At 37.2% G+C, this 11,865-nt stretch overlaps 1 long non-coding RNA gene across 1 annotated transcript; it reads left to right on the forward strand.

Moving 5' to 3' along the window:
- Positions 1-9,061: 9,061 nt before the first annotated feature.
- LOC116202235 lies at positions 9,062-11,474 on the forward strand. Its single transcript, XR_004156027.1, has 2 exons — positions 9,062-10,227; positions 10,959-11,474. It is a non-coding gene; the product is annotated as an uncharacterized LOC116202235 (long non-coding RNA).
- The last annotated feature ends 391 nt before the right edge of the window (positions 11,475-11,865 follow it).

Genomic DNA, 11,865 nt, shown 5'->3' on the forward strand with positions numbered 1-11,865 from the left:
TGAATTTGAAATAAATTGGATCATATAATTTTTCTAGAGATAACTAACAACTTGTGGTTTACTTCGTGAGACATAATAAACTTCACAGTTAGTTTTTTTAATCACTTATGGTCCTTAAAAGTGACAAAAAAAAAAACTGACGGTGGAGTTAATTATGTCTCACGACGTTAACTACAGGTTATTACTTGTCGCTTGAAAAATTACATGATTCAATTTATCTGAAACTCAAATCACAATGGAGTTTTTATACTTTTTCTTAAATAATATTTAATCAGAAAAGCTTTTCTCTTTCTTTCTCAAAGTGTTTTATTATATGGTTCCTATTTTGATATGGGACTATGGAAAAGGACATCTTTTTTTTATGAATAATACGTGATTTGATTGAATTAAGGAGCACTGTTATATGGGTATCCTTCCAACAGACAGGAAGCATCAAAATTGGACATGAAACCGAGATAGCAAAGTTCATGTGCAAGTCGATTTTCGGGGAACCTAAATACAATGTCATTCCGAGAAGTCCTTAAGTAATAAGTTTATATCTAATAAGAGGTTCTTAACAACCCAGGAGGATGGTCTAGCATTGGAAATCATCATATTAACTAATAAAAGAGAATCGCTATAGAGGATAACATGCTTCCATCCATTCTGCCGAGCCAACTTCAGAGCTAGGAGAATTCCATGAGCTTCCTGCAGCGCAGTGGCTCTGTTGATTGGTGCATTCCAGGACAAGATGATAGTCTCGTTGTTGTTCTGAGCAAGTCCTGTGCTGCAGGACTTTAGATAATCGTTGCATGAATTTAGTAAGATCAGCCTGAGCCCCGAAAGTTCCGAGTTCCACATAGAAAAGGAGATCTTCCTTACATGAAAACATCACTACTTTTTCTTTCTCTAGGATTTTCTAGGATTACGCGAGTTCCCTTCCTAAGATAGTTTTAAGTGTCTTTCTTTTCTTTTCTTTTTCTTTTTCTTTTTTAACTTGAAGAAGAACCTACATTGGTCCAATCAAGAAACGCTTCTCACAAATATAATCCAACTCATGAGAAACACTTCTCACAAATATAATCCGATGGAACTCAAACTTTAAAATTAACCTCGATAAGATAAACAAATTCCCATTTTGTCTGAGCCAATTTCTTGTTTATTTTTTAGCGTACTTTTGGTTTGGTAGAAGAAAGGTACGAAGATCGAGTGGGAGACACCTGTTTTTGAGGCTAAATGACAGGAGATTACAACTGGATCAATCTCTTTCTTCTCTCTTCCCCCGGTGGTCCAAGAAATCGGAAGGATCTCATTAAATTAATCGCATGAGCTGTGAGAACAATTAATTAATAATTAAAAATTAATACATTTGAGCTTACAAAACAATTGGTTAAAAAGTTTTCACATTTCTAAATCAAGAGTGTCTTATCATGCAAAGATATAATTGAGAAACTTAATCAATCTCGATGAATAAATTTTTTCTTTTTTTTTTGTTTTATTTTTGTACAGATTGAACTGTTTCAAGTTGCTAATAACTGTAAAAATCAAATCAACAGCTCTGGATTGACCCTTTGTTAATGGAATTGCACTACAATTCGAACCGTTTCTTATGGAATGATGATTAATAGACGGACAATCAAGAAAGGTTATTAATTGACGGACGATCAAGAAAGGTTTGCATGAATGCATAACCACAAAATCAAGAAAGTTGGGCTTGTGAATACATGATCTGAATCATAGACGGACCCATCTAATTTAATTGGTTTTCCTTTTGTCAATTTCGACAACCTAACATATATATGTACTCGTGAACATAAGATCATATGCTTCAGCAGGTGTGACATTTTGAGCCATAACTTGAATCCCGAATCAGGTTGATAATTATGTCGGGACTGTTCACATTGAAATAAATATATTATTTATATGAATTACAATTTGTATTTTATAAAAATTAATTGCCAATAAAAAGAGCTGTTTTTTCCTTGTCCCTCTTAACAGTTTAGGTTCGAGGCTCGAAGAAAATTTATACTAAAAATAGTTTTACTTTCATAATGGGCTGACCGAACTCAATCCTGATAAGGAAGTATAGGGCTATCATTTTATTTGGTTGTTGGGTATTATATTATTACATCAAAGAAATGTATACACGGATTATTGGCACATTATATCTCAAATCCCAACCAGTAATATCGAGACTTTTCTATCTGAATTTAAGGTAAAAATAATTCTTTTTTAAGTCATATCAATAAAATAAACCCCTTTGTCCAAATAATAAGCTATAAGTTTCCAATAGCTGAATTGCCTCATAGGTGAAGTAAAAGAAAAAAAAATGACAGTTATGAATCACGACGGACCGTAGGGACTAGTTGGACGAAATTCCGGAAACTTCTAGTTATCTAAAGAAGGAAAATAATGAGTTGGCAAAGGCTCGGTTGGAAGACATAATATTTGGTCGAATGTCGAAATCTCAATTAATAAATAGGGATGGCTCATTGGAGTGATATGGACCTTAGGAATCCTTCTATGTGACCCATTAATTTCCATTGCAGCAATTGCATCTCCATCGCTTCACATACCCTCCATATATGTAGTTATCTGTGATATTCCCAAGTGGGCTCCAAAGTTTGTTCATTATCCTCTCAAACATGGAGGCACACACATGATACCAATAAATCAGTCAACATCTTGCAAGGCTGTGGTCAAAACTACTGCAAAATCTTAAAAATAAAGAAAATCCACATATTTTGATAAGGAATGTTGAATTTTGTTTCAATGATATAGCCCAACGTATGTATATCACCTTATGTATTATGTGTTATTCTATTAATAGGCCCGGATTGGGTGATCTAATAAAGTTAAAGATTCTCGATATTTTCGGTAGAATATGGAATTAAGGTGCATATACAAAAAGGTAATTACTAATTCTACGATGGGCGAATTATAATTACATAAACCTCTTGCACTAAAGTGCAATTTGAGGAGTTATGATCCTTGAGTTGTACGTTAAATAGAGCGATATATCGATGCTCCATTACTCAGAGAATCGAACAACCTACACTCTTAACGTACCGACTTGGAAGACCACAAACCGATACAACGTCACCCTTATGGATTCAGGTACGCTTCTGATTATCAATTTCTCGACGGATTCATTATATGTGGTCTTAGGGATTTAGTAAATCTTATAAATAAAAGAAAATCCACATATTTGGTAAGGAATGCTCACTAACTATGTCCTCATCTATTCTATTTATAATATATAAAAGTTGAAGCGCGAGACGTGAGAGCTCAATTTGCTAACTCTCAACTTGTGGTTGAATATAGAGCGAGTTGTGAGAGCTCCAATTGCTAACCCAAATCTCAGAGTTCAGTGTCTTCTCGATTACTCAGATAATTAATTTCATTGAAAAAAGAATCATGTATTTGAATTTCAATTTTAATACAATAAAAAAATTAATTTTATATTGAAATTAAAAATAAGTATTAATTTTTTTCTAAAAATATTTCCAATAAATATTAATTTTTTTAAAAAATTTGGCCTAGAGAAATTAAATAATTTCTCAATTTATATATCAAATAATTATATTTTATTTATTTTTCTAATCACTCTCGCAACGTACGGGACTACTTACTTATTATTTAATAGAAAGAGGTTAGATTTTTTTAGCAAACTTGCTGGCCGCTTTTCTCACCCGATCCTCTCCATAAATGATTAGAGCACGTATGCTAATATTCAAAAGTTTAATATGCCTCAGTTAATTCCTAGTTTGAACCAGGTCGGTCTAGCAATAAGTAAAATACTTCAAGTGTGAATTTTCTCCATTCGTGTAACTCGGATTAGAAATCTTCTTTAAGCGAACAAGTATCGAATCACTTAAATCAATTCATATTGGTAAATGACTAAACATTTTTAATCATTAGATGAACCGCGTGGGCACAATTAGTTTTTAGCATTTCTTTTTGAAGAGTACTATTACCACAAAAGGGCTTTCACGAGATGCAAAAGTAAAGGTCTTTCGGCATGATTCGGTTGTTCTGTGATGTTGATATGATCCGTCTTGAATCGAGATAAATTCGATTTATTGCAGCCTGTAATTCGCCGTCCATCGTGATGATTCGATTCAATTCACGCGTCTTTGCCTTTAATTACAAGTTTGGATGATAAAATAAATGCCACAGTCAAACTCGCATTTATTTACTCCTTTTTTTTTTTTTGAAAAGAAGAGATTGTCTTGTCTCCTTCTTTAGGTAACACAGTGAGCTCTCTTATTTTCCCATTTACTTACTTTTGACTAACTATGAATCCAACTGGAAACAGCCCAACAGGTGTCGAGTAAAGGAGCTAAAGCTAAGCTTGTGCCGTCCGCCGAATCTTAATTTAACGGGTGAAAGTCAAAGGGTCAGTGAAATTTAAGTCCGACCAGGTCAACTCAACTGATGGACTCCTAGTCCGATGGTAAGGGTGTTTCCTCCTCGTGCCCACTTATATTAAGCGTCGATCCAGTACATTTTCACTAGCTCCTAGCTGCTCACCGTACGTACCCGATCCGTTGATCTACTATTATTAATATTATTGGTATGATTTCGGTTAGCTTATCTGGAGTTGGGATCGGAGATCCATTTCCTCTCCCAAAATCTTATATGCATGATACATTTTGTGTGTTTCAACTAGAGGTCCGTCTGCTGCAAATGCTGCGTGTAAAATTAAAATGTTTTATCATCTAATAAGTTAGTTTCCCCCATTGCTTCAGCTAGAACATGTCTTATGTAGTGCTCCACCAAAGATACCACTATTAAAAATATCCAATTATCTGAATCTCAAAATGATATCAAATTCGATATATATACATGTGTGTGTGTGTGTGTATATATACACGCACACACGCGTAATGCGTATGGGAAATGTTACGTAAATATCTGTACTGTTCAGGGACCTGTGATTACCGTTCAGTCATCACTATCCAATAGTGATGGAAAAGCAACGGTAAGGGCAATGTATTGAATAATCTTATATACATATATATATATATATTAATGGGGAAAATTTTAATTATTTTTCAAGAAAAGATTTGACGGTGGTTCCGCGACTTGGGGAAGGCAAATGTCGGCGATGAGAATCCAAAAGAAAATTCCAATTTACAAATTCCAAGAATGAACGCCACATGGCAAGTGCTGCAAAGGAACACCGGCACTCTTTTCTATTTTCCTATTCTTCCTATAATACTTTCATAAAAATTAGTTAACACGTGATAAATTTTTATCAATTTTATATAATAAAAATTAAATAATTAATATATATGATGTATAAAAAGATATAGCTATAAAGAAATTATTTGTTAAAATTTATATATTTATCAAATAGACATAATTAATATAACAAAATGCAAAAAGAATTAAATATTAATAAATTAGGAAAAAGTACAAAACTCACCCTTATTATTAGAGTTTGAGACAAATTGGACTTGTATCTTCTCAAGGATAACTAACACCCCGTAGGATGTAAAGAATCTCATTGCGACCTTTTTTCTTGACTTTTGGTATAATCTTTAAATTTTTTACTTTATGATCCTAAACTTTTTTCTTTATCATTTTTATACGCAACTTTTAAGGATTTTTTATGTTAGTCCTATCAAAGAGAGAGAGGGACTGGAACCACCAATCAGTGACCTCGACCCCACCCCTGTGGTCATTGGCACTCGCAAAGTAAGCCACGGGGTATTAGTTGTCCCGTAAAAAAATCTAGTATCTAATTTGTCCCAATCCCTAACTATAAGAGCAGATTTTGTACTTTTCCCAATAAATTAATATGTAATCTAGATTCACATGAGTTTACTCAAATTGATCCTACTTTGTAGTCGTTGGAGAATAGCTGAAACATCGAAGCTTGAGTATGTACGTAATGCAGACAGCCACAAGGATGGTAATCAAAACTCTTGTAGGTGAATAGCGGGACAGATTCAGAATGTGGAATTAACTGGACCGGAGCACTTACATGGGACGGCACATCTGTATGTTGGTGGCAGCTAGCGTGGGGCAGCGAGAATTCGTTACATCGACATTTCAAGAACAACCTCGGTCGGTTAAGTCAGACATGGCGGAAACATATACACGTCCCCAGTGTGTTCTCCTCGGTAGCTCGAAGACATACTACATATCAAATGTCAGTTGTGCCAACCATTATACTGGATGTGATCTTATGTGTCAGATGGTGCATGGGCCGTTGCTTGGGGCTCGATGTTAGGTGGGGGAAATGTGAGAACATGTCTCTGGAATATTGGACCCCTTCTTGTCATGTATATGGGACCAATACTGTCTTGTCTCGAACCTATTGTGTTCTAATCCCTTCGTTTGTGTTTTTCATTGTCGGCTCAGGCTTCATCTCTTCAATCGAGCGACTTGACCAGGAATCAAAAATTATCCAAGATAAGTACTAGCGGGATAGTTTCGATATCTGGAAAACTGAAAAGAAAATGCTGGACTCAGTTGCTCTCTTGAGTTCCCCCTTGTTTGCTCTTAAAGGCAAAGCCCGAGATCATCCTCATCCTAACCAGTTTTTTGGGCCTAAAACCTATCAAAAGCCCAAAAAGCAGGCCCACTTCTTGCACAAGGCCCTCCAGTCTGGTGAGTTTACATGGCGGGAAGATTCTCCACGTTTTCTCAATATTTTTTTTTCGGTGAGAGCATGATTTTATAATTTTTATTAACCATAATTATATTATAAATAATCACTATTTAGGCGTCAATTTGATCTCACCAAAAAATGTTTTTTTGATGAATTTGAAACTATTATAGCCGAAGTCCTTTTGCGTTCAGCTTAATTTGTCGCCGAGCTATATTCTCGTGGTTTTTCTAGCTACAATGAGACGGAATCGAAAATGAAATGAATTTTTTTTCTTTTTTTTGGGTAGTTCCATTCCATTTGCTTCAATTTGGCTCATCACCTAAGAATTGGAATTAATCTTTCAAATTTGAAAATTGTCCGTGATATATCAAGTAAACAACAAACAAATATCTATAAAGGTCAATGATTAGTCAAATAACATATATAATAAAATTCAATAAATTCTTAAAATTTACCAAATCTATTTAATAACATGTCGCGAAGTAATATATGAAGAAAAGTTTGATCCGAGTACTGAGAAAAACATTAAAAGATTTTCCGTAACTACTCATAATACATAAACAGTTGAAAAAGTGTAATATTAGTCTAGATTATTCAAGAAGTAAGCAAGCCCTAATAAATAATTCGGTTGCTCCATGTATATCATTAATTAAAGTTATCATTAAAATTATCTAAAAAGAAAAAAAAAATTAGATTTTCCCTTCTCATTGTCTGAGGGATCTTAGGGACGGATGATTCTCTTGAATGGGGGAGTCTATTTCCCATGACTAGGGAATCCGCAATCGATTCTCTTCAACCAAACAATTACAATCGAAATGCTTCATTTCAATTCCAACTCCTCTCTTAATTGAAACGAACCAAACGTGTCCAGAGGCCACTAGCAGCCTCTACTCAAATGTACTCATCAGTTATTTTTAGCAGGTTTGGATATTTATTTCCATTTTCAAATTGCACCACTTCGATCGCATCTAAAAGTCTACTAAGTCTTGAATAATTCGTATTTAATTAAGGGATAAAACTCTCCTAATCTCATTGTCTCTCTCTCTCTCTTTATTAATATGATGAATTTCCCGATTCCATAAATAGCTCATAGGATCCCTATGGTAAATTAGTGAGCTATCATACACGTGCAAAGGCCTCACCGAAAGCTAGACGTGCTAACGGATATATAGGCTTACGGCCTTGGAAAAATATGGAATTGAGTATTGTTCATTCACTGTTGATGAGAAATTACTTATAAAGATACATATAAATTGGAGTCTGCGGGTCATTTGTGCCATGTTTACCATTTACATATATTTTTATTGGATGTTACTCAGCTAAGTGACTGAGTAATATTCATCGAATATTTACTTTTTTATTGGAAAAATGCTCAATGAGTACTACTCATCACTGTCGATGAGTAATCACCAATGAAAATATATATAAGTGGGAGCACGTTGAGCCATTATGGATCATATTTACCACTTGTATTTTTATTGGATATTGCTCAACATACTAATTGAATATTTGTCATTTTACCAGCACCAATGATTCATTATCATGTCAAACCAAACTATGCTACTCCTAATTGGTCATATGGTTTTTTATTTCATCGACCGGTGCAAATCGATTTTCCACAGGTGACTTTTCTAAGCACACTATGTGTCCCATCTAACCTCAAAGACTGTTTGAAAATATAAATTAAGTGCTGAAATTAATCATTAAAAAAATCACTTAACTTAATAGACTTAAGTCAAAAAGGCACTTAATGATTAAGTAAGTTAATTATTAATCAGCACTCTATTTTGGTCCATCGCTCTAAAGGGACAAAATCATCATTCTCGTCACCCTAATGAGGAAAGTATTCTTAACTAATCGCTCAAGCATTCACAACTTTTGAAAATAAGACATTCTCCTAAATTGATGCCGGTTTCGCAAATTTTCAGAAAAAATACTCTACGGATCATCTATGGATTTCACGTGCACCAACGCTAATTTTCAGAATCCGAAAAAGAAACTCGAGGTCGAAGAATATTTTATTGCGCAACTTAGATCCATGAATTTTTTTAAACACGATGGCGATCTCGAATCGTTTTTCTGACATCCAATCTAAAAGACGAGAATTTTAGGGTCCGTCTGGTTTCATGATGTGATTTTATAATCATGATTTTGATTTTAACTCTATCCACTACACAATAAAAATACACGTTTTCCAAGTCAAATTTATAATACCATCTCATTTATCTTTTTTCACGATTAAAATCAAAATTAAAATTAAATTTAATTTAACTCCGAAATCAAACTTCATCTTAATCTCTACGCGGGGTCGAATGCAAATTTTAAATTCCATTTAATCAAATCAAACGGCGGTCATTTTGAAAAAAAAAATTAAATTAGTCAGAAGCAACGGTCAAAACTTCTGACTGTTTGCCCTTTTCCCCGCCCATCCCATTTCTTCCTCTTCTTCTCTTTCCTTCCCTTTCCTTTTTCTTTTTCTTCTATACTATTCTGATCTTCTCTGCACCCTCGAACCTGCCATTTTTTTTTTCCTTTTCTTGCTTCTTTCTTCCTGCCCCCTTTATAGCTCATCAGAACACTCCATCCTCCCCACCTCTCTTCTCCTCTGGTACCCTAGCCTCCCGCCTCTGATCGCACGTATGCCTTCTGCTCTTCCTACCCCTCTCTTTCTTCTGCCAACAACCCACCGAAGCCTGCAGCCACCTTCCCCACATGTAACCCTTCCTCACTTGCTCCTACTGCAACCCACCCGACTTGTCAACATCTTGACCTTCTCCTCTGCGTCTTCTGCTCCTTCCTTTTCTCGGCGATAGTAGCAAAAAAAAAAAACCGAGCCACCCACCTGCTGACCCGATTTTCTCCTCTTTTTCTTCTTCTTCTTCCTACTCGGCGGCTACGGAAGACACGCTTCCCTGCCATCCTCCGTAACTCTTAGCTCACTTCGACTCTCTCCTCGGCTCGATCTAGTCACGCCCTCAGCACACACTCTTCCCCCCAGCTCACACAGAAACCCTCAGCTCAACCGGCACCCACTCAGCAACCTCGGCTCCTCTACAGCACCCTCACCACGCAACTCCCTCAGCCTCCACTCTCACACACGACCCCTAGCTCGCCATCCTTTCTGCTCCCATAGCCCACACCGCCTCATAACTCCCCCAGTTCATTCGGACATCCCTCATCTCGCCCTCGTAGCAGACCAGTCGAACCGACCCGTACTCGCCCTCCTCTTCAACTCTCTATTGGGTCTCTGAGAGCTCCTCCGAGCCGTGAGCCGCCTCGTGCCGACTGCCAGAAGCCTCTCAGGAGCAGGGTGCCGCCACACTTATCACCGCAATCGCCCTCTAACTCTCCTCTCTCATTCGGGTTTCATCTTACTCTCACGGGTCTTCTCTTGCATTCTTGGGTCATTTCAGGTTGGAGACGTCTCGAGCCATTTGCGGCCACCTCGAAGAGCCCCTGACCGCCTGGAATCGCTGTGTCTAGCCGCTGTCTCATGCCCAGCAGTCCACTCCAGTCCAGCTCGCCTCCCGGACACGTTTTCCTCTAGTCGAGTCTGCCAGACCCGACCGGGTGCCTGAATCGATCCGTCTAACCCGATCGCCAGATCTTCCTCTCCCCGAAGCTAGGTATATATCTGGACTTAGTAACATACATACGGCTCAGTTTTATATATTAATGTTTGCTTGGATGCTGATGATGTGAAATGAACGTTCGTGAACCGTGTTGATGAGCAAGGTTATTCCAAACCCGATTTTACAAAGTTTTCAATGTGTTTCAATTCAGTTCTTGTGACTTGTCATTTTTTTCGGATCAGCCCTAAACTTCCTAGTCTGTTTCAATCAAACCTTGAGCCGTTTTCAACGTTTTCATTTCAGCCACTGAACTTTTCACGATTCAGATCGGTCCAAGGAACTTTCCAATGTGTTACAGTTCAGTCCCTACGACTCTTTTCACTTTTTTTAGATCAGCCTTAAACTTTTATATTTGTTTCAATCAAGTCCCGAGCCATTTTTTAGTATTTTCTGCTCAACCATCGACTTTATTGATGAATCCATATTGGTCCCTGGTCTAATTTGATACTTTCAAAGCAGTCCCTAACTTTTTGAGCGGTTCCAAATCAGTTCCTAAAATTTTAGTTGAATTTTCAAATTAGCCCCAGTTCTTTTGAAATTATTTCAATTCTGTCCTTGGGCAATTTTAAAAAAAGTGAAAAGAACAATCCCGGTATATAATGGCTAATCACGGAAAATTGGGACTTAATATACAATTTGTTTGTAGTTATTTATTTTCATCTACTTTTGTCATTTTTTGCCTATTTTTATATGTTTTTTTGTTCGTTTTTGTCTGTTTATCACAGTTCGAGTCCTAACCCATAGGATACGATGCACATGGAGTCCAACGCCCATTCACACCGAGTGCAAGCAACTCGAGTGTGGAATCACGTCTTGCCTCGACTTGGATCAGGTAGGTAAGGCGTGGCCGAACATAACTCGGAAGCTCAATCGATCCCATGGCTATCACGAGAGTCAAACGACTCTATCCGTCGGTTCGATTGGACTCGATCCCTGTCTCTTTGAACTCGCGTTGCCTTAATTTCGAATTTGGTTATTCAAAATCACGCGGTAAGCACGAGTGGAATATTTGGTCTAATGTATACTGATTGGGTTCATGTATTGTATCGCGTCTGTATTTTGTTTGTATTTGAGAGCACGTTGTAATGACATTTTTTGTATTTTCATTCAGTCGTAGTAAGGATCTCGGTCAGTGAGCAGAAGGTCTGAGTGTTTCATCGAAGTTACGGTGTCAATACGGGTGAAAAGTGTACAACCTAATTCACGCTGTAAATGAAATAAAATGACAAGACTTAGACAAATAGAGTATCGAAAGAGCGTACAGGATATAGGTCCGCACGTAATAAATCCCTCAAATTTGGAATTTTCGGTTTCGCAAGACCAATGTCTTAACAACTAGGTGTACCTAGTACCCTAGGTCCGGATAACTTTTCGGTCCTCGATCTTCGAAATCGTAAAATGGCAAGTAGTTACTCCTTTTCACGCGTGTCCGTCACGTGCTTCCACGGGAAGGTGGATACTCTCAAGTCGTGCGATAGCGCACACATGCGGGTTCCGATGAGACGAAATTCGAGTACGCACATCTAATAGAGAGAGGGAAGGAGGAGCCTTCATCCAACGTGTTTCCAAGTAATAATGGCCCCGTCGCTAGTCACTACCTCGCTGGTGTGGTTGCCCCCCATCCAACGTGTT

This window comes from Punica granatum, chromosome 4, assembly GCF_007655135.1.
Source record: "Punica granatum isolate Tunisia-2019 chromosome 4, ASM765513v2, whole genome shotgun sequence".
NCBI lineage: Eukaryota > Viridiplantae > Streptophyta > Magnoliopsida > Myrtales > Lythraceae > Punica > Punica granatum.